A 6,258-nucleotide genomic window follows, 5' to 3' on the forward strand; every position below is an offset into this window, starting at 1 on the left:
ACTTCATTGTTTAACTAAAGCCCAGTCATTCTGTCATCTACACATTGCTTTATTTGTGAAGTTCCAAACATGCCAAGATCCAAGTATCCAGAGGTTCTCAAACCTTTTCTCTTTTTTCTGCTCCTCACAAGAAACATAATTACACAGTTGTTTTAAATATATTCCCCTGTGCACCCGTTCCCGAAAAAATATCGTTTTTTTTTTCTTGGATTTTACTCATTTTTCTACGGTTAAAAAAAATAAATATTAGGCTTAATATAATCGGGTTAATTTATAGCATGATGTCTTTTTTTACATATTTGGGAGAAAGTTGAGACACACACAACAGCCTGCCTGGAGGCTGCCGTACATCGCACAGGCTGACGCACTGCAGCTATACTGTAGGTCCAGTTGTATGTCCAGCGAAAAAGAACCGACAGTTGTATTGTTATTTTATTCATTGTGACACGGTTAGGGAAACCCCCAGGGCTAGTAGTACACAGAGACACAGACACCAAGGCAGAGTGAAGCCCGTAGGCACGTTTAATGAAAGTAAAGGCTGGCCTGGGGTGTAGGAGCAGGGTGAAGGGCTCAGGGTAGGTGATGGGGTTTTAGCTCCGTGTCAAAACTAGGCCGTACTAGGGGTCTGAGTTAGTAGTCAGCCAGGGGTAAGGGCCCGAGGGATGGAGCTTCGGCAGTGTGGGGTTGCTGCTGGCTCCAAGGCTCCCCGTCACTGGCTGCTTCAGATTCTGGGGGAAAGAAAATAGCAGGGTGAGAAAATCTGGCATAGATGCTTCTCTGTTTAGCTGCATGTGTTCTCCTCTCAACTGTCCAACCCGAAGTGTGGGCTGTGAGGGTTTTTATGCTGGGCTGGTAACGAGCCACAGCTGCGGCCTGTTGGTTCCTCCTCCCTCTCCTCAGCTGTGGTGAGTTGCCTACTTGGGCCAGAGTGAGACGGTGACACCCAGGGGCTCTGCCACACTCCCCCCCCCTAAGCGTCGAGCCGATGGCCTTCGCCCAGAGGGAGTGCAGCCGGGAGAGACTATCCGCGTTGCCATGGGATGACCCAGCTCTGTGTTGCACATCAAAGGAGAAGTCTTGGAGGGACAGGAACCATCTGGTGACTTTAGCATTGGTGTCTCGGGCCCGGGCCATCCACTGCAGAGGGGCATGGTCCGTTACCAAGGTGAAGTGCCGTCCCAAGAGATAGTAGCGAAGGGCAGTGATGGCCCACTTCACTGCCAGGGCCTCACGCTCAACAGCTGCATAACGGCGCTGGGCACGGTTCAACTTTTTACTCACAAAGACAACAGGATGCTCCTCACTGTCAAAGACCTGAGACAAAACGGCCCCCAACCCTGTCTCGGAGGCATCCGTCTGCACAATGAAGGGCCGGTCAAAGTCTGGTGTGCGGAGCACTGGCTCTGAACATAGCTCTGTTTTTAGGCGGCTGAACGCCTCCTCCGCTTCTGGGGTCCACTGGATCTTCTCCGGCAGGCGTTTTCTGGTCAGATCAGACAGGGGGGCTGCAGTAGAGGAGAAATGGGGGATAAATTTCCTGTAGTAGCCCGCCAGGCCTAAGAATGCGCGTACCTGGGTCTTTGTAGTGGGAACCGGCCAGGCCTTGACAGCTTCCACCTTCCTTTCTTGTGGTCTCAGCAGGCCCCGGCCTACTGCATAGCCAAGGTAATGTGCCTCCCTGAGCCCAAGATGGCATTTTTTTGGATTGGCCGTGAGGCCGGCCTTGCGCAGCCCCTCAAGTACCTTCCGGAGATGGCAAAGATGTTCTCCCCATGAGCTGGAGTGGATCACCACATCATCCAAATAGGCTGCAGCAAAGGTCTGGTGGGGCCGCAGGATGATGTCCATTAGCCGCTGGAAGGTTGACGTGGTACAGGTGAGTGGTCTTCCTGCGGTCAGGTTGGTGCACCTTATAGTTGACGTCGCCCACCTTCTCCAAAACTGTGTAGGGCCCCCTCCATTTGGCAAGAAATTTGTTTTGAGTGGTGGGCAGCAGCAGCAACACTTTGTCTCCCACCTTGAATTCCCTGGGCTGGGCTCGTCGGTTGAAGACCCGTTGCTGGTCTCTCTGGGCCGCTGTCATATGTTCCCTGACCAAGGGCATTACCTTTGCTATCCGCTCTCGCATCTCAGCCACATGCTCAATGAGGGAACGATGAGGGGACGGCTGCTCTTCCCAAATCTCCTGAGCGATGTCCAGGAGACCCCGAGGTCGGCGGCCATAGAGCAGCTCGAAAGGTGAGAAACCGGTTGAGGACTGGGGCACCTCCCGGATTGCGAAGAGTACATATGGCAGCAACCGGTCCCAATCTCGGCCATCTTCATCAACAAGCTTCCTCAGCATGCTCTTCAGGGTTTGGTTGAACCTCTCCACCAGGCCATCTGTCTCTGGATGATAAACAGAAGTCCGTATCTGTTTTACCTTGAGAATGCGGCAGAGGTCAGCCATCACCCGGGACATGAAGGGCGTGCCCTGGTCGGTCAAGATCTCCCGAGGAATGCCTACACGGCTGGCCAAGTTGAATAGCTCCTGTGCAATGGCTTTTGAGGTGGCAGTGCGGAGAGGTATTGCCTCTGGGTACCTGGTGGCATAATCAACAATGACAAGGATGTATTGGTGTCCCCGAGCAGACCGTGGCAGGGGACCCACCAGGTCCAGGCCAATCCGGTCAAATGGCACATCAATAATAGGTAGAGGTATTAAAGGAGCCGGTGGCGGCCTTACCGGGGAGGTTCGTTGGCATCTCTCACAGCACTGGCAAAAGCGTTTTACCTCTGTATACATGCCTGGCCAGAAGAATCGGGCCCTGATTCTCTCCAGTGTCTTCTCATGGCCTAAATGAGCCCCCAGAAGATGGGTGTGGGCCAGCTCTAGGACCGTTGGGGTGTACATCTTGGGCACGACCAAGCATTCCCGCTGTTCCCCTTGTTTCTGGCTCACATGGTACAACAGGCCCTTTCGGACAATAAAATACACTGATGGCAGTTGGCCCTGTCCTTGTCGCACCCCTTCAATAAACTCTAGACTGGACCAGGCATGCCGTAGGCGGTCCTCCTCGAACTGGGCCCTGGCAAATCGGCCCCCAGTCTGCAACTGAGGGAAAAGAGAAGAAAAGGGGTTAGTTTCTGACAGGACCTCACCTTCTCCGTCAGCTTCCTCGGATGCCAAGCATGGACGAGGGGCCGGGGACTGGCAGATGGAGTTAGCAGATCGGGCCTTCTGACGGCGACGCTGGCGCCGTGGTTTCGCCACAGCCTGGGCCTGGTAGAGCTGCTGGAAGCCGGGGCAGTCTCGTCCTATTATTAGGGGCACAGGCAGGTCAGGGACTAGGCCAACCAACATCTTCCAGGAGCCCTGGGGAGTGGAAATGCGCAGGTTGGCCATTGGGACTTTATGTGCATCGCCTAGCACACAGGTGATGGACATAGTCCTCCCAGTTGGAGGTGGCATATTGGGTAGGACCTGGGGCCGGATCAGGGTAGAGCTGCTGCCTGAGTCCAGGAGGGCTTCAACTGGCTGGCCTTGCACTAAAACTCCAGATATGGTGGGGGGAGAACTAGGGGCCAGGCCATCTGGTGAGGCTGTGCTGTGCAGCGAACGCCGTGGAGGTTCGGGGTCGGTAGGCATGGGCTCATCACGGGGCTCTGTGCGGCGTGGGCGTTGGTCACGGGGATACTCATTGCGGTTGGGGGCTGCCTGAAAACGGGGATACTCATTGCGGTTGGGGGCTGCCTGAAAATTCCCTCTCCAGGGTCTGCGTGGTTCTTCTCCAGGCCTGGTTTCCGCCTCCATTTTACCTTTGGGACCTCGGCTGGGTCGGACATTCCCGGTGAGCTCGTTGGTCAGCTCCACCCGTTCCACACATTCCACCATCTCACGGGGCGTAGAGGGTTGCTGTTGGCCAACCCATCGCTGCACACCAAAGGGAAGGGCCCGCAGGAAACGGTCCATGGTCACCCGGTCGATGATCTCGGCGACACTAAGTGCCTCTGGCTGTAGCCAGCGGCAGCAGGTTCTACGCAGCTGAGCCATCTGGGTGCGTGCGGAGGTCCCAGGGTGGTAGGTCCAGGTCTGGAACGTTTGAGCAGCAGAAGTGGGGGTGAGGCCAGCCCTACCCAGGATCTCTTCACGGAGCTTGTGGTAATCCGAGGCCTCAATAACCCCCATTTCATAGTAGGCCCGCTGAGCTTCTCCTGTAAGGAAGGGGGCCAGCACATCAGACCAAGTCATTTCATCCCAGCCTTCTCTTTCGGCCACGGTCTCGAAAGTATGGAGATACGCCTCAATATCATCAGCCTCAGTCATCTTGGTGAGGAGGTCGTGAGGGCGAGGGCGAGGGCGAGGGGGAGTCGGTTCACGGACCCCCTGTGCCGATCGTCCAGCCTGGAGCCCATCAGCCATGCGTGCCACACTGGCCGCCAAATCTTGAGTCGTCCGCTGGGAGGCCACGCTGACTTCCATAAACCTCTGCATTAGCTCATCCATGGTTGGGGGAGGGGCAGGGTTCTCAATGTCCTTTTTTTTTTTTTTTTTTTTTTTTTTTTTTTTTTAATGTTCCTTTTTTTTTTTTTCTTTTTTTCAAAAAAAAAAATCCTTTTTTTTTTTTTTTTTTTTTTTTCTCAGTGTACTACTGCCCGCATTCTCCACCACTGTGACACGGTTAGGGAAACCCCCAGGGCTAGTAGTACACAGAGACACAGACACCAAGGCAGAGTGAAGCCCGTAGGCACGTTTAATGAAAGTAAAGGCTGGCCTGGGGTGTAGGAGCAGGGTGAAGGGCTCAGGGTAGGTGATGGGGTTTTAGCTCCGTGTCAAAACTAGGCCGTACTAGGGGTCTGAGTTAGTAGTCAGCCAGGGGTAAGGGCCCGAGGGATGGAGCTTCGGCAGTGTGGGGTTGCTGCTGGCTCCAAGGCTCCCCGTCACTGGCTGCTTCAGATTCTGGGGGAAAGAAAATAGCAGGGTGAGAAAATCTGGCATAGATGCTTCTCTGTTTAGCTGCATGTGTTCTCCTCTCAACTGTCCAACCCGAAGTGTGGGCTGTGAGGGTTTTTATGCTGGGCTGGTAACGAGCCACAGCTGCGGCCTGTTGGTTCCTCCTCCCTCTCCTCAGCTGTGGTGAGTTGCCTACTTGGGCCAGAGTGAGACGGTGACACCCAGGGGCTCTGCCACATCATATTAAGCAGCTGTCAAAACCTGTCTGTTTACTGTTATGAGCTGAATATATCCTTTGCGCTTAATGAGTACCCAGTCTCTGCATCTGAGACCAGTGGTTGGTCACTTTTAGACGCCCACTGCCAGATTGACAGTTCGAGGACGAATGAGAACAGATTTATTTGCATCGTGGGTCGCAGATCCGGTTCTAGACCGGATCCAGGCGGATATGGCAGGCATTTGCGGGAGCGGCCGGGATTTCCGGGAGGTTCAGTGCCACTCGCGGGTGTGCGGGAGGAGACGCTGATTTCCGGGAGACTCCCACAACATCCGGGAGACTTGGGATGTCTGCTTAGGTTTAGGTTTATGGATCAGAGATCCATAAACGCTCAGAGAGCGCGCGCAACAGAGAGCGCGCGCAACATTTTGGGTGTTTCTGTTTTGCTCATACAGGCGGATACAGGTGTCTCAGCACATTGATTTATTCAGCACATTCATTTATGTCAGGTCACAATACACAAAGTCATAGCCACTGCAGCACAGCATCGGCACACAGACACGACTTAATAAGGAAAGACTATGAAGGGGCCTGTGGGCCACAGGTGGAATGCATAAAACAATTTGCAACTTTTCATTCATTCATGCATGTGGCATATTATCAAATTATTCTGTTGTGTCTTGTGTGAGATCGTAGTGCTTTCTTGTGGTTTAAATCCTATTAGTAGACCTTATCTGAACATTTCATGCAAACTGCTAATACAGTATTCAATCAATATCTATCGATATCAATCAATCAATCAATTAATCAATTAATCAATCAGCTAAAAATGTGGTAACCACTGCTATAGACTAAAGAAGTCCTTAACCCACATTGGTCACGGAATAGTTTCTAAATTCCATAGACTTCATCATACTATAGTGTGACACAAAAGTATCAAGAATAGCAGATCTACAAGCTCCAACACACGCTGATGTGAGCTTGTAGATGTTTTACTCTTTTAGCTATTTCTAACCGTGAATCCTGAACAGTTGTAGACATGTGAGGTTTGCACGCGACAGCGACACAACAGCTGTCTCCCCAAAATAAACAAAATGAGAGCATCTGA

Source organism: Nannobrachium achirus, assembly GCF_963921795.1.
Source record: "Nannobrachium achirus genome assembly, chromosome: 24".
NCBI lineage: Eukaryota > Metazoa > Chordata > Actinopteri > Myctophiformes > Myctophidae > Nannobrachium > Nannobrachium achirus.